This window comes from Hemiscyllium ocellatum, chromosome 5 (assembly GCF_020745735.1).
Source record: "Hemiscyllium ocellatum isolate sHemOce1 chromosome 5, sHemOce1.pat.X.cur, whole genome shotgun sequence".
Classification (NCBI taxonomy): domain Eukaryota; kingdom Metazoa; phylum Chordata; class Chondrichthyes; order Orectolobiformes; family Hemiscylliidae; genus Hemiscyllium; species Hemiscyllium ocellatum.
In genome coordinates this window covers 123,469,076-123,489,899 of record NC_083405.1, presented here as the reverse complement: position 1 = coordinate 123,489,899, position 20,824 = coordinate 123,469,076, and the positions used below count along the sequence as shown (strand labels likewise).

The 20,824-nt window shown below is 41.4% G+C and overlaps 1 protein-coding gene across 7 annotated transcripts in view; it reads left to right on the top strand.

The window, feature by feature from the left end:
* The window catches only part of galnt11 (UDP-N-acetyl-alpha-D-galactosamine:polypeptide N-acetylgalactosaminyltransferase 11 (GalNAc-T11)), a 171,733-nt gene that overhangs the window by 6,278 nt on the left and 144,631 nt on the right, over nucleotides 1-20,824 (top strand). For 4 of the 7 annotated variants that reach the window (XM_060825151.1, XM_060825149.1, XM_060825145.1 and 1 more), the window contains exon 2: nucleotides 17,870-17,931. The gene's annotated coding sequence lies outside the window, so the exon portion shown is untranslated. Of the gene's footprint in view, nucleotides 1-3,590; nucleotides 3,734-17,869; nucleotides 17,932-20,824 lie in introns of those variants that run through there. The other 3 variants (XM_060825146.1, XM_060825147.1, XM_060825150.1) reach the window with 3 other exon arrangements.

The window sequence follows — 20,824 nt, the reverse complement described above, 5'->3', positions numbered from 1 at the left end:
TTTGCTGTTTTCCTTACTGCTGGAACTGCTCCAGAATCCACAATACTTGGAATTAACTTGCTGTAGTTGTATTGAACCTCTATGTTTTCAAGTATAGAAGACGAATTGGATCAGTGATTCTCATTGTCCAGTTTTACTGGTTTCTCCTCATGAGTCGCACTTGCAATTTCAGGAAATTATACACTCGTCCTAGATATCTCTTATTGTCCATTTCCTTCCACGTATGATTTTGAAAATAATCTTTACGGGATGGATCCCAAATGACAATTATTTATTGTCCATTACCAAGTGTCTTTGAGTTGGTGGTGAGTTGCTTTTTTTAATATCAAAAGATACTTCAATGCAGCACTGAACGTCTGTATACCATCACCAAATTGCCCCTGCTACATTCTTCTTTATCCTCTACCACTAAGTCGCTCATGTTTCTGACTCTGTTTGCATGCACAACCTGTCAGAGCAGTACAATGACATAAAAGTGAGAGTAATTTAGAGAGAAAGGGAGGAAGTTAAATCAAACTAAGGCAGACCCCCCCATGCCCCACCTGTCTCTAAAGACAACAAGAATGTTGTGAGCTGCTTTCTTGAACCATACTTCCATGAGGACTGTGCGATGGCCACTCCTACCAACATTGTCATGGGCAGATGTATCTGTGACAAGGTAGATTAGTGAGGACAAGTTCAAGCAGGTTTATCCACCCATATTGTTTCCCTCACCATAGAACATAGAACAATACAGCACAGAACAGGCCCTTTGGCCCACGATGTTGTGCTATAGGCTCAGTTTAGCAGCGGTGTCCATTTAGGTCAGAAGTGGTGCCATTGAGCCACACCTGATGATAAATGTAGAAGTTCCTGCACTCTATACATTCTGTGCCCTTGACACCTTCTTCATCTTCCAATCCATGTTCAAACTGGAGGGATTCTGATTCATGATAAGGGCTGAGTGGTAACCAGCAGGAAGTTTGGATCTGTCCTGATGGTGGAACATGTATCTAGGGATGGTATTGTCTGGGACATTGTAAGATATAATTCTGAGAGTGTGACTGTGTCACACAAATGCTTGACTAGTTTGTGGAACTGATGGCCCAGTTTCTGGATAAGCCCCCAGGTTTTAGTAAGGAGGACTTTGCAATGTCAACAGTCCTGGATTTGCGATTGTCATTTCTGGTTCCTTGTTCAATGCTGGGTGGTCTGTGGTAGAGTTTGAACCCCAAGGCGTTAGCCTTGTCCTTTTGATTATTATCACTACACCAACACCTCTCTTTCCTTAAATAATTTTGAAAAATTATCAAGCAAATGGAGACTGAGAGAAGCCTTCAGTGATTTGACTTATTTAAATGATGCTGATGGAAAATTATGTGCTTTTTTAATTTAAAAAATACACTTAGTCACTGAAGCAGATTTGTTCTGCACAATAGTATAAGGAGAAACAAACATTGCTCTATCCAGCAAACCAAAGGCATTTCTTACTTGTACAATGCTGTACTTACACACATTAGAGACACTGGGAGGAACAAGTAATGGGCGCCCATTTTGCTTTAGCAGAAATACCTCAAACGGTGGTCTTTCCCACTGCGCCTTGGCAGCAGCTGCCCCAAGCTTTAGTGTGACCCTCAGTACATAGTCTAGGACCTTGGAATGTGTCAGTCTGCTACATTCATTCGAGGTCAACTCCTTGCTCTGGAAAACAGGCAAGTTCTGGAATGAAGAACAGGTGATACGGAATTTTTTTTTAGATTAGATTACTTACAGTGTGGAAACAGGCCCTTCGGTCCAACAAGTCCACACCGACCCGCCGAAGCACAACCCACCCATACCCCTACATTTACTCCTTACCTAACACTACGGGCAATTTAGCATGGCCAATTCACCTGACCCGCACATCTTTGGACTGTGGGAGGAAACCGGAGCACCCGGAGGAAACCCACGCAGACACGGGGAGAACATGCAAACTCCACACAGTCAGTCGCCTGAGGCGGGATTGAACCTGGGTCTCAGGCGCTGTGAGGCAGCAGTGCTAACCACTGTGCCACCGTGCCACCCTCAACTACTTGGAGCATTCTGCGGCAATGAGGCTAGTTTCCTCTTTTGCAGCACCAGGGACAGGTAGAACCTCAGTACGTAGTGACATTTGGTGTCTGCGTACCAAGGGTTGACGCACAGCTTGATGCAGCTACACACAAAGGTGCCCATCAGAATGTGGGTGGGGTAGGTACATTCCCCCCACTTATCCAGAGTTTTGTACATGGTATCTCTGTGAACAAATCTATCTTAGACCTCCTCCACATGATGTGGAAGGTTGTTTGGGTGACTGCGATGGGGCAGTTCACAAGTGGACCTTCCTGGCTTCGTCTTTGCCCTGACATCACCGGATTAGGGCAACATCCCCAGGGAGGAACAGAACAGCCACCTCAGTGCTGAGAGTGTCCAGCAGTTTGCTCACACAGCAGGGTTTCTGTAACTCCCCCAGTGACTAGGCTGCAGGTGAATAGACATTGGGTCTACGGGAACCTCTCAAAATTGGTTTTAAAATTGCCAGTATTAACATGAGTAGTGTTAAATCTACAACGTGATGTGAGTCCACGTTGGTTTACCTGGCCAATGTCAAAGCGGACCTCCTGTTTCTGCAGGAATGTGGAATATCGCACTTCAGCAGCTACAGGAAATAGTCAAGCTTATGATTTGGGAAACAATTGTCATTCCTCTGGCCTAGATATTCTGCTCTGAGGAGGCAACTTCATCTCCGAAGTTAAGGAGGTGGTGGGCAGACACCTCCTTGTAGCTGATGTTACGTAAAGTAAAGTTCCCCGAGACTTAATTAAAGTGCACACCCCTGTGGTAAAGAGTGAGCGACTGGCTGTATTGCAGCACCTCTCACTGGTGCTGGCGACATCATGCCAGTCATTCTGACTGGAGATTTCAACTGGATCATCGCTACAGATGGATGATTCTGAGGGGCTGACAGCAAACTGTGTGCCATGCCATTCCTGATGGAAATGGTTAAAGTCACTAAGCTGCATGATGTCCTCAACACCCTTGCAGACAGTGCGCAGTGTAGATACACCTGGTTGTGGTTGGATGGGTCTATCTGCTCAAGGATAGATTTGCCGTTTACATTCTGCACATTCTCAGTCAGACCCACCGACATCAAGCTGGTGTTCTTGTCTGACAACTGCTTCCTGCTGGCCAACTGTCACCTACAGGATGACCAATGGGCTGGCAGGGGAACATGGAAGGTAAATCTGAAACTGCTGACCCCAGAAAACATTGATGAGCTCAAGAGGGATTACATAGATTGGAGAACCATGAACCCTTCTTTGAGATTCCAGCGGACAGGTGGGAAATATCAAGCGGTTCTTTATCCTCAATAGGTTCAGAAGGTGAGTGAGAAATGGAGAAAACTGTCCAAATTCCAGAAAAACATGCAGAACCTACTCCTGCGGACAATAGTTGTTGATATCTTCAAGAATCTCCAGAAGATGAGGAGCTAGTAAGCCTTGCTCTTTGCCTCTGAGGGCTCCAAGATAATCTTCTGGTCCAAAACCTGCACCATGGAGCAGGATGAAACATGTTTGGTTTTTTTCTTCCAGATCGTGCACATGGAGAATGCTGTGCTCAGCAGTCTGTAGGACTCTGTGACTATATGGGCTTAGCCTTGATGGACATTTTGGTCGGCATGGACCAATATAGTCCCATGACTATATGCACCTCAAGTACATGTTTGTACTTTTGGGTAAGGTTGATGTTATTCAATTATGACATTAAGAGTACAAAATCTCTATGGATATATGTAAACCTTGTGAGATGTTTACTTAATCTAAAAGTTTAGTCACTCAGAATCAAAATTCCTAGCTGAAATTTTATTGAAAGAATTCTGAGTAAACTTGTAAATTCATCAACAAATAAAGGGAGGTGATGGCATAACAGTAATGTCACTGCCCTTGTAAGTTAGAGCGCCGAGCTGATGTTTTGGGTACTGGAGTTCAAATCCCAACATGATGAATGTTGAAATTTGATTTCAATAAACAAAAAATCTGTGGTAAGGTTATTAGCCAAATGGCGAATGTTGATTGTTGTAAAAACCCATCAAGTTACTTAGTATCCTGCAGAGAGGGAAAATACATTCCTTACCTGCCCTGTCCTATATGTAATTCCAGACCCAAATCAGTGTGGTTGACCTTTAACGTCAGTGACACTCATCTTATGAATGAAGAAAAGTGTGACAGCAAGTTTCATTTATAGTAAGTTCTTGTTCTCACTTTCTTAAATCATCCCTGAATGCCCACTAATTTTAAGGTTATTTTTCCTCGTCATGGATTCTACCGTACCAGTGGCAAAGGTTTCTCTCTCTAAACTCCTCTGATTCTTAATGCCTCAATTTTATCACCTTTTAATCCTCTACATCCAAAGGCATACAAGCTAAATCTGTGAAAACTGTTCTCACAATTTGGCCATTTTTGGTTCATTATAGTTCTGAAGCATGTGCGCTGCTTATTCTCCAAGTTCAAAATATCTTCATTGAGGTATACTAACACTAGATAGTTAATGGCAACTTTGCATATTCATATCCTAACCTTCACCTTCAATATTCTAACCAGTTTGTGATGAAGATAATAATTTCTTTTAAGTCTTTTTTTATACCTGTCCAGTTTTTGGATGCCTGAGACACATCAGAGCTATAGGGCAGCAAGTGAAATGACTGAGGAGGAGTAAGATACTGAAGCCAGTAAGACATAAGAGGAAGAACAGACAGGGAGAGGTTACTGAACATGTTGGGACTGGCAATCTGAAGTGTTTTTTTTGTTTTAATGCGAGGAGAATGAGAGATAAGGCAGATGAACAGAGTCAATATTATATACACAGCAGGTCAGGCAGCATCCAAGGAGCAGAAAAATCGACGTTTCTGGCAAAAGTCCTTCATCAATTTTTCTGCTGCTTGGATGCTGCCTGATCTGCTGTGCTTTTCCAGTACCACTCTAATCTTGGTTTTAATCTCCAGCATCCACAATAAATGAACACAGAGCTTGGATTAGTGCATATAATTATAATGTAACTATAACAGACTAGACTGCAGCTTAATGTTTCGAGATCTAGATGTTTTAGATGAGTTAGAGAGGGATGTAAAAGAGGTGGAAGAGTTGGATGAAGATTAGGAAGAATATCACAGCTGTACTGAGGGAGGATACCTTGGCGGGCTCATCTAGCAAGGCAATAATGGTCGAGCTCAAGAATAGAAAGGGTGCAGTCACTTTGGGTTGTACAACAGGCCTCTCAACAGCCAGCGGTAGACATGTGGATAGATAATGGAAAAGAGTGAAAACAATAGTGTTGTCATCGGGAAAGATTTTAACTTCTCATGTATTGACTGGAAATCCCTAGCTCCAAGGTCGTGGATGGGAGGTTAATTTTGTTAGATGTGTCCAGCAGAGTTTTTGAAGCAATACGTAAATAGGCCAACTAGGGAAGGGGGCCATACTAGACCTGGTTTTAGGGAATGAATGAGCCATGCCAGGTGATTCAAAGTTTCAGTGGGTGAACGTTTCAGGAAGAGTGACCATAATTCCATAAATTTTAAGTTACCCATGATAAGGATAAGAGTAGTCCTCATGTAAAAGCACTAAACTGGGCGAAGGTGAACGATGCTAATATTGGGGAATGTAGATTGGGATGGCTGTGTGAGCGTAAATCCACAGCTATCTCATGGGAATCTTTTAAAGGCCAGAACCAGCATATTCCTATGAAAGTAAAGGATAAGGATGAGGAGATTCAGGAACCTTCGATGACAGTAGAAAATGTGAGCTTAGAGAAAAGAGAAACATATGCAAGGATTAGGAAACTGAAAACCGACAGATCTCTTGACCTAAAGGAAGCAGGAAAGAACTTAAACAAGGAGGACTAAAAGAGTCCAAGAAATTATCTTGTAAACAGGATTAAGGAGAATCCCAAACTCTTTTATAGGTGGTTAAGGAGCAAGAGTTTGGTTTGGGAAAGGGTAGGTCCACTCAAGGACAAAGGAAGAAATTTATGCATGGAGCCGGAAGGTGTGGGTGAGGTCCTTAACAAATACTGCTTTTGTATTCACAAAGGAGAAGAACACGGTAGATAGTATGTTGATATTCTGGGGCATGTTAATATAAAAAAGGAGGTGGCATTGGATGTTTCAAAAAACTTTAAGGTAGACATGCCTCCAGGATCCAATGGGATATATCCCAGAATACGGAGGGAGGAAACTGTTGGGGTCTTGTATAAAATCTTAGTATACACTCCAGTCACAGGAGGAGTCTCAGAGGACTGGAAAAAAGCCAATGTTGTTGTTTGTTTAAGAAGGGCAACAGAATAATCTGGGAAATTACAGTCAGTGAATCTTACATTAGTGGCAGAGAAATTATTGGAGAATTTCAATCACAAACTTGATTGAAGTTTTTGAGGAAGTGGCAACGATGAATTATGAGGGTGAGCAGTGGTTGTTGTGTACTATAAGACCATAAGACATAGGAGTGGAAGTAAGGCCATTCGGCCCATCGAGTCCACTCCGCCATTCAATCGTGACTGATAGGCATTTCAACTCCACTTACCTGCATTCTCCCCATAGCCCTTAATTCCTCGTGACATCAAGAATCTATCAATCTCTGCCTTGAAGACATTTAGCGTCCCGGCCTCCACTGCGCTCTGCGGCAATGAATTCCACAGGTCCACCACTCTCTGGCTGATTTTAACAAGGCCTTTGTCAAAGTCAGTCATGGCAGGCTGATACAGAAGCTGAAGTCATATAGAGTCCATGGTGAATTGGTTGGATGGACACAGAACTGGCTTGGTCATTGCAAACAGAGATTAATGGTGGAAAGGTGCTTTTCTGACTGGAGTTCTATGACCAGTGGTGTTCTGCAGGCATCAGTGCCGGGACCCCTATTGTTTGTAGTATATATAAATGATTTGGAGGAGAATGTAGGTTAGTAAGTTTACAGATGGCACACATTTAGGGCAAGTACTGATAGTGAGGAGATTTGCCAGGCATACAGCAGGTTATAGATAGACTGGTGACTTGGATGGAGAAATGACAGATGGAACTTAATCTGGACAAATGCAAGGTAATGCACTTTGGAAGGTCTAATGCAGGAAGTAAGTATATAATAATGGCGGAATCCTTAGTAGCATCAGTGTATAGGGAAATGTTGACAAAAGGATCCATAGTTCCCTGAAAGTGGCAATACAAGTGGATAAGGCATAGAGTATTGCCCAAAACGTCAATTTTCCTGCTCCTCGGATGCTGCTTGTCCTGCTGTGCTTTTCCCGCACCACTCTAATCTTGACTCCAGCATCTGCAGTCCCCATTTTCTCCCTGTTTAGAACTTCAGTTAGGCCGCATTTAGAATATTGCATGCAGTTCTGGTAACCACACCACTAGAAGGATGAGGAGGCTTTGGAGAGGGAACAGAAAGGGTTGACCAAAATGTTTGCTTGGGTTTGAAGGTATTAGCTACGAGGAGAAAGTGAACAAACTTGGTTTGTTTTCACTTGCACATCAAAGGCTGAGGGGGTGACTCAATAGTTGTTGACAAAATTATAAGAGACATGGATAGAATGGATAGTCAGAGGATTTTTCGCAGGCTAGGAATGCCAATTACTCGGGCACATAGATTTAGGATAAAAAATGGGAAAGTTTAAAGGACATGTGAGAGGCTACTTTCTACACAGAGGGTAATAATTGCCAGGAATGCCCTGCCAGATGAGTTGGTGGAAGCAGATAAATTATAGCAGCATTTAAGAGGCATCGTGACAGTTACATGAATAGGCAGGAAATGGAGGGATACCGAATGTGTAGAAGTAAAAGGTTTTTGGTTCAGAAAGGCTTCATGTGTCGCCGCAGGCTTGATGGGCCAAAATGCCTATTCCTGTGCTGTGCTGTGCTGTACTTTGTTGGGAAATTCTCTGTAACCGATTTAATTAGATGTAGGTGAGCAAGAGCAGTACTGACTACATCTTCCCAAAGGAAGAAAAATGAGAAGAATGATTAGATAGTTTTTGTGATTGGATTATGAGACTAATGGGTAGAATGCATAGGAGAACATGTTAGACGACAAGAGAAAAGGATATTTGTATTTATCTAGTGCTTTTAATGAAATAATTCCCATTCCTTTCATGGGAGACATAGCATAGTTAAAGAAATAATTTTGTGGGGTACTAAAACTCACTGTTATGGTTGCGTGCTTTTTATGGTTGTTCACTGAGCCATATCCAAGTTCAAAAGGCTAGATAGTAATCTTTAACATTTCAATGGAAAACTACTTTGAGCTAAATGCAGTCATCGCTACCCAGATGATTACTTAGGAAGCTGTACTAAGTGGCACAATTTGTATACTGGTTTTTAGTAAGTGCTGCAGTTCCCTGATTGGCCTGTGGTATTGCTGTTGGCAGATTTAGTTCAGAGTAAGGTTACAGACATTGTGCATCATTTCTTAAATCAGCTATTCCACTAACTAACTAAAATAAGAAAACTAGATTTGAAATGCAGGATTTACAATTTAAAAAAAGAAATTGATTCATGGAATATGGACGTTTCATGGTGGGGCAGCATTTATCGTTTGTGCCCAGTTACTCTTGAGAAGATAGTGGGGAGCTGCCTTCTTAAACCATTAGATATGGAGAAGAACTAGGGGCATTCGGCCCACTGAGTCGGCTCCACCTTTGATTGTGACTGATGTGTTTCACAATTCTATTATCCTGTCTTCTCCCTTTAACTTTTGATCACCTTACCTAATGAAGAACCAATCTATCTCTATCTTAAATACACTCAATAACTTAGCCTTCACAACCTTCTGTGGAAATAAGTTCCACACATTTGCCACCCTTTAGCTGAAGAAATTTCTCCTCATCTTGGTTCTTAAAGGTAGTCCCTTCCATCTGAGACTGTTCCCTTGACTATTACTGGAAACATCATCTGCATGTCCATTCTCTATAGGCCTCTAAGTATTCCGTAAGTTTCAGTGGGACCCCCACCCCTCTCATTCTTCTAAACTCCATCAAGTACAGACCCAAAATCTTTAGCCGCTCCTCATATAGAGTCATAGTTCATCCTGGAATCATTCTTGTAAACCTTTTCGATGGCCACCACGCTCCTCCCTTAGATATGGGGCCCAAAACCACTCGCAGTGTTCTAAATGCAGTGTGAGCAGAACCTTATGCATCTTCAGCAGTACATTCCTACTCTTGAAATGAATGCCAGCAGTGCATTTACCTTCCTAATGGCTAAGTGAACATACATGTTAACCTTAAGAGAATACCGAACTAGGACTCCTAAGTCCCTTTGTGCTTTAGATTTACGAAGTCTTTCCCAATTTAGAGAATAGTCTACACCTCTATTTTTCCTATCAAAGTGCATAAACTCACTTTCCCATATTGTATTGTACCTACCACTTCTTGAACCATTGTAGTCCTGTAGGGAAATCTTGAAGTCTGCCTTGGAGGATACACAACAATGCAGAATCACTGAGCAGAGACTGATAGCCAAGTTCTGCACCCACGAAGAGGACCTCAACCGTCATCTTGGGTTCATGTTGTGCTACATGTGACCCCAACATATTGTTCTGTATCTGTAGAATCTTCCTTACTGTCCTGTTTTGACACCATCACCTTGATAAATTGTTATGATCTCTCTACCTTAATTAGTTTGTACAGTTTTGAATGACTTATTTCTGTGGTTAGACCTCAAGGTGCGACTTTTATACAATTCATGGGCGGCATGGTGGCAAAATGGTTAGCACTGCTGCCTCACAATGCCAGAGATCTGGGTTCACTTGCCGCCTCAGGCAACTGTCTGTGTGGAGTTTGCACATTCTCCCCCAGTCTGAGTGGGTTTCCTCCGGGTGCTCTGGTTTCCTCCCACAATCCAAAAATGTGCAGGTTAGGTGAATTGGCCATGCTAAATTGCCCATAGTGTGAGGTAAAGGGGTAAATGTGGGGGAATGGGTCTGGATGGGTTGCTCTTTGGAGGGTCGGTGTGGACTTGTTGGACCAAAGGGCCTATTTCCACACCAAGTAATCTAATCTAATGTTTTTCCAGTCATTTAGTTTATCTATAGCACCACCTTATTTTTAATTTTTTAAATAATTATCTCTCTGCCTCATTTAATCGGATTATAGATCATCTCTTCGCTGGTTATTCAGCTTTTGATACTTCACTCACCATGTAACACTCTTGGTCACTTACAGAGATTATGATCTGACACTTCACTCACAACAGTTGTATGATCTTTTGATTCCTCTGACCTTGATCTCTCTGCTGAAAAACTCTGTGATCTTCTCACTGACTGCCCCTGATGAAGGGGCTGCGCTCTGAAAGCTTGTGACTTCAAATAAGCCTGTTGGATTATAACCTTGTGTGACTTCTGACTTTGTCCAACACCCAGTCCAACACTGGCACCTCCACATCACACCTGTTTTAGTGTCTGGTGAATTTTACACTCCTGTTATAGATGGTATACATCAGTAGTGGAGGGGGTGCATGTTTGTGGGTGTGATGCTACTCAAGCAGGTTGATTTGTCCATCTGCAAAGCATTTTGAAAGGTTTTGATGACATGAAAAGGTGCTAAGCAAATTCAAGTGTCATATTTGTGTATTCATTAAATGAAGATGTGTAGCAGTGTTCAAAATTGTGAAGTATTGATCCTCCAATCACTCTACATCAGCTATCAATGAAACAATTATGAACCTAATTCAGTACTTGCTGTACATGTCAGGTCATCAGCTGTATAGAACTGTCTTAATTCTTCCTGACACATGTTTATTATAGTGCTACTGATGTTTATATTTAAAATGTGGTTTTACCTTCATCAAATGGTGCTAATTTACTATTGAACTTACCAGATGTACAAAATGTAGCAACTTATCTCCTTGAAGTTAGCTGAAATCCTGGAAATGTTCCAAAGTGGTTGTAGAATGGGGGAGTTGAGAGTGTGATGCTGGAAAAGCACAGAGGTCAGGCAGCATCTGAGGAGCAGAAGAATCGATGTTTCGGGCATAAGCTTATGCCTAAAACGTCGATTTTCCTACTTCATGGATGCTGCCTGACCTGCTGGGCTTTTCCAGCACCACACTCTCCACTCTGATCTCCACCATTTGCAGTCCTCACTTTCTCCGGTAGAATGGAGGAGGTTGTGTCTCAAACATGATGGAGGTTTTTTTGAGGAAGAAACAAAGATGGTTGATGAAGGCAGGGCAGTGGACGTTGTCTATATTAACTTTAACTAATCCTTTGATAATGACCCTCATGGAATACTGATACAGAAGGTGAAGTCAAATGGGATCTATGGTTAATCAGTAAGATGGATACAAAACTGGCTCGGTCATAGAAGACAAGAAGTCATGGTGGAAGGGGGTTGCTCTGACTACAGATTTGGGGCTAGTGGTGTTTCACAGGATCAGTGTTGGGTCAGCTGTTTGTAAGATAAATAAATGAGAGAGAGAGAGCACAGTGATTAGGCAGACAAAGGAATGGGTTAACCTGGAAGCTCCATCTCCACCTATTGTTTACTCGGTTCCACTCAACTTTTCTCTGCGTACAAACAGTTCTGAAGAAGGATAACTGGACCTGAAACATTAACTCTGTTTTGTTTCTGTAGATGGTGCCAGTGTCGTTCTCCACCCCCCTCCCACTCATTCGAAGAAAAATGCTCAGAGACGCGGTATAACAGTATTGTTTTACCTCCTTCATCTTTATTCTGGACCCTGGAGGGAGGGAGAACGATCACCCATGTGCTCTGAGACATGAGTTCTCAGTCTTCTCTGGAGTAGCAGTTTCTCAATAAATATATAGTCATTTTACAGGGAGGAGCATACATATTAATTGGGTGATCATTACAATCATAGAACACAGAACAATACAGCGCGGAACAGTCCCGTCAGCCCTTGGTGTCACGCTGACCTGTGAACTAATCTAATCCGTTCCCCCTACGCTATCCCATCACCATCCATATGCTTACCCAATGACTGTTTAAATGCCTCTAATGTGGTTGAGTTAACTACATTGGCAGGCAGGGCATTCCATGCTCTTACCACTCTCTAAGTAAAGAGCCTGCCTCTGACATCTGTCTTAAATCTATCGCCCGTCAATTTGCAGCAATGCCCCTTTCGTACAAGTGGACATCATCATCCTAGGAAAAAGACACTCACTGTCCACCCTACCTAATCATCTGATCATCTTGTATATCTCTATTAAATTCCCTCTTAGTCTTCTTCTCTCCAATGAGAACAGACTCAAGTCCTTCAGCCTTTACTCATAAGACCTTTACTCCAGATCAGGCAACATCCTGGTAAATCTCCTCTGCACCTTTTCCAGTGCTTCCACATCCTTCCTGTAATGGGGCGACCAGAACTGTACACAATATTCCAATTGAGGCTGCATTAGCGTTTTGTATAGTTGGAGCATGACATCACTACTCCGGAACCCAATCCCTCAACCAATAAAACCTAACGCACTGCCTTCTTAATAGCACTATCAACCTGGGTGGCAATTTTCAGGGGTCTATGTACATGAACACCAAGATCCCTATGCACTTCCACACTACCAAGGATCTTTCCATTGACCCAGTATTCTGCCTTCCTGTTAATCTTCCCAAAGTGAATCACCTCACATTATCTGCATTGAACTCCCATTTTCCACCTCTCAGCTCAATTCTGCAATTTATCCAAGTCTTCCTGTAACCTGCAACATTCTTCTACACTGTCCAACACTCCATCGACTTTAGTGTCATCTGCAAACTTACTAACCCACCCACCTATGCCTGTGTCTAAGTCATTTATAAAAATGACAAACAACAGTGGTCCCAAAACAGATCCTTGTGGCACACCACTAGTAACCAGACTGCAGGCTGAATATTTTCCATCAACCACCACTCGCTGCCTTCTTACAGAAAGCTAGATTCTTATCCAAACTGCTAAATCACCCTCAATCCCATGCCTCTGCATTTTCTCCAAAAGCCTACCATGTGGAACGTTATCAAAAGCTTTACTGAAGTCCATGTATACCACGTCAACTGCCATACCCTCATTCACATGTTTGGTCACCTTCTCAAAAGAGCTCAGTGAGGTTTGTGAGACATGACCTGCCCTTGATGAAACCATGTTGACTACCTCCTATCAATGAGTATCGATAGCAGCGACCACGCCCCTTAGTGTTATACATGAATATTCTTAATCTTGTTAACTCGATTCATACAATGGATACTTTTCCCCTTGTTAGCTGGCCTTGCATACTGAATGCTTCCAATATTGTCAAATGGCTTTACATAATGACTGCTTTTCCATCTTGTTAACCCATTACCCTTGCCAATAGCACCCCCTTGTTAACTGTAAGTTCTTATATGATCTGAGTCATGCTCAGCTGAACCTCTTGTTTCACAAAATTCAGAACTTAACTCTTTCCCTGCCTGCTATATCCTATATATATTCTCACCTGCTGAGTTTTTCCAGCAATTTCTGTTGTTTTGTTTCTCCATGTCTTCCAATCCATGCCTGTCATTATTCTGAAAGTTTCAATGAGATCTCTCCTCATCCTTATAAACTCAAGGAGTACTGACCCAGAGTCCTTAACTGCTCTTCCGATAACAAGCCCTTCATCCCTGGGATCATTCTTCTAAATTTCCTCTGGACCCTCTCCAAAGACAGCACATCCTTCCTTAGAAATGGGACCCAAAAGTGCTCTCAATATTCTAAACATGGCCTGACCAGAGCCTTATACATCCTCAGCAGTGTGTCTGTACTCTTGTATTCCAGCCCACTGGAAACAAATGTCAGGATTGCATTTGTGTTTCAACTGCCAACTGAACATGTATGTCAATCTTGAGAATCCTGAACTAGGACTCCTAAGTCCCTTTGTGCTTCAGATTTCTACATGAATGCTTTCCCTGTTCAGAAAATGGTCTACATCTCTATTCTTCCCACCAAAGTGCACAACTTCACACTTTCACCTTTGTATTTCATTTGCCATTTATTCAACCATGCTTCAAGCCTGTCCAATCCTTTTGCAGTCTCCCGGAGGTGGTACAGTAGCTCAGTTATTAGCAGCGCTGCCTCACAGTATCAGGAACTAGGTTCAATTCCAATCTCAGGCTGTGGAATTGCTGTGGAATCAGCTGTGTGGAATTTGCATCTTCTCCCCATGTTTGTGTGGGTTTCCTCTGGGTGTTCTGGTTTCCTCCCACAGGTGTTCAAGGTTAGGTGGATTGGCCTTGCTAAATTGACCATAGTGTCCAGGGATGTGCAGGCTAGGTGGATTCACCATGGGTTACTGAGGTAAGAGATGGGTCTGGGTGAAATGTCCTTCAGCGTGGACTCGATGGGTCGAATGGCCTGCTTCTGCACTGTAGGGACTATATGATCTTCTATGATCTCCCTGCTTCCTCAACACTACCTGCCCATCCACCATCTTTGTGTCACCTGCAAACTTAGCAACAATGACCTCAGTTCCTTTGACCATATTGTTAATGTCCAGTTTGAAATCCAGGTTATTTAGTCGTATTTTTAAAATCATACATGGGGAGTTTGTTGGAAGTAGAGGAGAGAGTGGAGTGATGAGTCTGTAGAGTTCTTTGCCACAGAAAGCAGTGTCTAAATGTTGAATATTTTCAAAAAGGAGTTAGATCTAGTTCTTGGGCCTAAAGGGGTCAAAGGGTGCAGGGAGAAAGCATGAGCTGAGTTGGACGATCAACCATTATCACATTGATTGGCAGTGCAGGCTCGAAGGCCCAAATGGCCTACTCCTGTTCTGTTTTTATGCTTCTAAAATGGAGTCCAAAAATACCAGAACATATTCAGAGCAAATCAGGAGACGTAATGCTTTTGTATTTAGCCTCATTAATCCTAAATATAAAGTAGGGTTGTGTTTAATGATAGTCCACAGTTATTTACATGTTTTGTCGACATGTTTTTAGTTTTGTTAAACAATACACAGTTTGCAAAACAGTTAACATTAACAGCTGTATACAGAGAAACAGCAATTTCACAAGGAGCGAAGTAGCAAAGTCAGCCCCAAACCATAACAACCAATTTTCAGGAAATGAGACCAAACCTCAAATCCCATTGTCGACATTTTACTAGTTATTTGGCAATTCCCGCTGCAAATGGAAGTCTCCATGATCAGTAGATCATGTTATAAATTATTTTATTTATAGTATTCGCATACAATCTGTTTACTGAAAAGTACTAACTGCTAATACGCCAAAAATAGCACACCACCATATTATTATGAAGCTCAAATAATTTATAAAGTCTGAAATATGAAATAATTAATGCAAAGTTAAAATATTTGCAATATGCACTGTGAATGGCTAATACAATAACATAAAACAATGTAAGATTTTGACAATTTAAAATTATAATCAAAATTTTAGTTTCTAGATTTTATGGACATATAGTATCTTAAAGCCTTACATGAAGAAAAAAATGATGTTTGTTTTTCCCCTAAAATTAAGGAGGAAATTATTTTAGAGTCATAGAGATGTGCAGCATGGACACAGACCCTTTGGTCCAATCCGTCTATGCCGACCAGATATCCCAACCCAATCTGGTCCCACCTGCCAGCCCCTGGCCCATATCCCTCCAAACTCTTCCTATTCATATACCCATCCAAATGCCTTTTAAATGTTGCAATTGTACCAGCCTCCACCACTTCCTCTGGCAGCTCATCTCATACACATACCACCCTCTGTGTGAAAAAAATTGCCCCTTATCTTCCAATTAACTACCCAGATTTGAAATCTGGTAATTTATCAATGGAGTCTTGTTTTAAACTTGTTTTAGCAGTCCCTAATAATCCAAGAAATAAACTAATGTTTTCTTTTGGCAAAATTAGATCTCTGGCTTACTTTATTTGTGCAAAGATGGTTTGTCATCATCCAAAATCACAAGTTACAGCCATTGTAATCTCTTATCCTGTTTGTACCCATTAACCATGTCATCTTTTATCCTACCAATTTGTATAGCACTGCCCTTTTTCCATTTCACTCAACTATCTGAAATAGCCAGCAAATTTTCAATAATGGCTTCTCCTCCCAAACAGAACCTGTACACTGTTAACTAATGTCCCATGTAATGGCTATGAGGATTATGCCATTTATATTTCAGAATATGCCTTAAAACCTAGATTAAAGTGAAACTGATCATGAGACTTCTGAAATCAGCCTGGTAATGAAACTAGTTTAGTCATGGGACTGGCTGAGCACGGTGAAGCGTCCTCACCTGGGAGTAAAGGATGAGAGCAGCTGTGTTAATAATAAACAGGCTTATTGGCTGTATGCTTTTGGGGCAGAAGGAAAAAGAGAGAAAATAAGAGAACAGTTGGTATAGTCAGCAAAGGGAAGAGACTGCAGGTTCTTCAGGAGCTACTGAAGCCAAATTTGGGTATCAGTGAGGTGCATTCTGCATTCTTTTAAGGAATCTGAATGATTTGTTCTGGCATGGTCTGACAGAAGAGGAATCACAACTTTACTGTTGGTAATGGATTTGGGAAATTGCAAAACTGAAGTAAGTGTCTGGTGACAGTGACTTGATGTTGCTACTGGATGAAGTGGCAAAATGTGGACTCACTGGAAGCTTGAGCAATTGTGGTCTGTTTATTTTAAGGACTGTAATTCTGTGGAAAGTGCGATGTTTGACAAGTATAAAAGGAGACTCCCCTTTCTGCAGTTTAAAGCTGCCTACAGTTCATATTTTTAGTAATTTGTTACCTCACCACTTCTCCCAGCTCTTCCACTACCCTTGTGTTATGATGATCTGCAATCTCTTTCTTTGAAGCACTGGGATTTTAAACTAGACCTTTGCCAATAGTTCCATTTAGTTCTCTTGAGCCACTGTCTGGCGCGGAACAGAATATGTGCAGCTGTTGAATCCAGAGTGAAGTTTTCAATCTGACAGACAGGTACTATCCACCATAAAGACTGCCCATTTCTTTAACATTGCTGGCCTCCATCTTTATCTCTGTCTATGAACGTTTACCTTTTATCTATGCTTTCCTCACCTCGTCTCAATTTTTCAATATTGCCCATGCTGTCCGCATTCTTTCTCACAATCTTCCCCCCCCCCCCCCCCCTTGCGTGTATACACACACACACACACCTGATCAGTTTATCCAAAGTTCCCACTAATGTCCTATTTCATACAAAATGCTACTAGTTTGTCCTCACTGACCTGTACTGGTTGATGGTCCCCCACCTTAAAATTTTCAGCGTGTATAATTAAGAACAGCTATGAAATCCACATGTCCCTGCTACTTTACCGTCATCCAATGTACAAACATGCTGTCTGATCTTTCTGTTCCTTTAACTCTGATGCTTTGAGCATGTTTCCCTCCATTCACTTTACCATTGATAGTTGTGTCTTCAGCCAACTAGGCTCCTAGCTTTGAAATTTCATTTTTAAACCCTCTCTACCTCTTTCTTCTTTGGCTTTAAGGCAGTCCTTAAAATCCACTTCTAAGATCCAGCTTTGATTGCATTTCCTAGGGCACTTGCATTTTTTCCCATAACCTCTGAAGTGCCTTAGAATATTAAACAAATAAGCAAGATAAAAACAAATTGTGGTCATCATGAATTTTGGTGCATTTAAAATTTGGGTAAAGATTTGTTAAGTTCTGAGTAAAGGTGCCTTGTTACTTTGCAGTAGGAAAATCACATTTTTCAGGCACTCTTCCAAACAAAATCACTCTGCTACTTTTAACAGACTAATTTTGCTTGGCACATTAAGACTGTTCGGAAAGCGTTAACATTAAATGTCTCACTATGTTCTCAACCTGTATGCACTATTCATAATACTAATGATTTCTGACCATTTTCAGATCATTATTAATTTCTTAATAATGTTTGTTTCTTTCATTAGATGAATAAAGCAACATGCTTCATGCTTTTTATGAGAATGAAACTGCAAGTTGCATAGCTAGGGTAAGTAATTTGGTGATTTAAGCTGATTCCTAATTATTTTGATCATAAAACCTATGAAGTAGGACATTCAGTCCATTGAGTCTGATCCAAATTCAGCGAGATCATGGTTCATTTGATAATGCAATTTTCTTGCCTTTTCCCTTTTAACCCTTGATTCCTTTACTGATTAAAAATCTGTCCAGCTCAATCTTGAATATACTTAACCACTCAGTGTCAACAGTCCTCTGGCGTAAAGAATTCCACCGATTCACTATGTTCTGAGAGATGAAATTCCTTCTTGTCTATGTCTTAAGTGTGCAAACTTCTGAGATTTTGCCCTGTGGTCCTCGACTCTCGTGCAGGGAAGCAACCTTTCCACATCTACCTTGTCAAGTTCCCTAAGAATCTTGAATGTTTCAATAAGGTTGCCTCTTATTCTTCTAAATTCCCATGTGTATCAGCCCAATTTACTGAATCTTTCATAAGACAGTTCATTTATGTTTGGATCAATCGAGTGAACCTTCCATGAACTGCTTTCAATGTCCGTATATCTTCCCTTTGATTTTTCTGCAGTGTTTTTCCGGTTAAATAATTCAGCTCCTCTATTCTTCCTGCCAAAGTGCATAACTTCACATTTTGCTACATTATATTCCATCCGCCAAGATTTTGCCCACTTGCTTAACCTGTGTTTATCCCTCTGTAAACTCTGTCATCCTCACAAAAATGCAAACAAGGAACGAGAATAGACCATTTGGCCCTTCATGCCTGCTTTGCCATTCAATAAGATTATGGGTGATCTGACTTTAATCTCAACTCTGTGTTTCTGCATACTCCCAATAAGCTTTCATTTCCTTGGTAATAAAGAATCTATCTAACTGTGCCTTAAAAATATTTCAAGGCTCTGCATCCATTGCCTTCTGAGGAAGGGAATTGCAAAGAGAACCTCAACTCTTAAGAGAAAAAAAGTGATTCCCATCTCTGTTTCAAAATAAGAAGTGCCTATTTAAAGCAGTGATTCTGAGTTTTAGATTCTCCCACGAGAGGAAACGTGTTTTCAACATCCACCTGGTCATGTACCCTCAGGATCTCCTATGTCTCAATTAAGTCACCTCTGACTCTTCTAAACTCCAGTGGATACAGGTTAAGCCTGTCTAGCATTGCCTCATAATAGCTCAGTCCAGCTATTTGTCTAGTAAACCTTCTCTGAATTGCTTGCAATGCATTAATACCCTTCCATAAGTACATTGACTTGTAAAGTACACAGTACTCCAGATCCAGTGTCACCAATGGCCTGCATTACTGAAGCATAGCTTCCTTCCTCTTGCATTTAATTCCCTTTGCAATAAATCTGTTGTTAGTTTTTCTGATCACTTGTATTTGCATGCAAACCTTCTGTGATTTTTGCATCAGGACATCCAGATCTTGCTGCATCTCAGAGCTCTGCAATGTCTCATCATTTAGATTTTTAAAACTTTTTTTCTGTGACAATGGACAATTCCACACATTCCCATATTGTGCTCTATTTGCCACATCTTTGCCCATCTGCTTAACCTAGCTTTATTCCTTTGTAGGCTCTTAATGTCCTGTTCACAGCTACCATACCGTCAATCCCTTCATCCAAATCATTTATAATAAATTGTAAAGAATTGAGGTTGCAGCATTGAGCTGTGTGGCACACCACTTGTGCTTCCTGTTAGTAAGCCAATCTTCAACCCATGTAGATATGTTAACCCGAATGTTGTGGGCTTTTATTTTCTGCATTAAGCTGTGTCACCTTATCAAATGCCTTCTGGAAATTGAAATACAATACATTTGCTGATTCCCCTTTATCTAAAGCACAAATTTAAGACTCTAGGATGGAATCCATTAGGACCTGCACACTTGTTAACTCATATGAGTTGGGAATTGGGGTATGTCTTTACACTGGCTGGAGCCGATTCTAACACGAAGGAAGATGGTCGTGGTTGATGGAGATCAATCATTCAACAATTTAGTCAGTGCTCCTTCCCTAGTGATTGTAATTTTCTTGAGTTCCTCCTTCCCTCTCAATTCCTGATGAACAGTTATTCATGAGATGCTATTTGTATCTTCTGTATTGAACACTGACACAAAATATCTGTTCAATTTGCCTTCCCATCAGCTTTTGTGTCATCTACACAAACTTGGCAAAAATACATTTGTATCAGTTATAATAATTGTGGTCCCTAATACTGATCTCTGTTGGTCTCCATCATTTAAAGGTTGTCATCTTGAAAATGCCAGCTGTTTAGATTCACTCTCTGTCTCTATTAGTTAAGCCATCCTCTATCTAAACTAATATAATCCTTCCAATATCATGGGCTGTTATAATTTTTTAAATACTTGATCAGATATGCTATGTATCTTAAAATACATGGCTGGGCTGGGCCATTGGGCCAGCTCCATTGAAGCACTGCCCCCTTTGCTGACATTGGCAGCTGAATGTAGCCAGTGTGACAGAAGCTTTGTGAGTGACAACTACTTACAACCCTACCAGGCAGTTCCAGAACAGCTGCAACATGGGCAACCACTACTGATGTAGAAAATTGTCTGAAAAGTGCCCTAGCTGTCCAAATCAGGACAAATCCTCAGTATACCTTTGATCCAAGCATGGATAAAGAGCTAAACTCAAAAGTTGAAGTGTGAGGAACTGACAGGCAGTGTTTTACAGAGTGATGTTATTGAGCCTGAGCTAAACTGAAGTCAGGAGGTATTGGGGTAAATCTTTATACTGGCTGGAGCCAGTCCTAACGCAAAGGAATTTGATTGTGATTGATGGAGATCAGTCATCTCGTGCCCAAGATATTGCCAAAGGGGTTCTTCAGGGTAGTCTCCTATGTCCAACCATCTTGAGCTGACCTTTCCAACATTATGACAGCAGAAGTGGAGACATTTG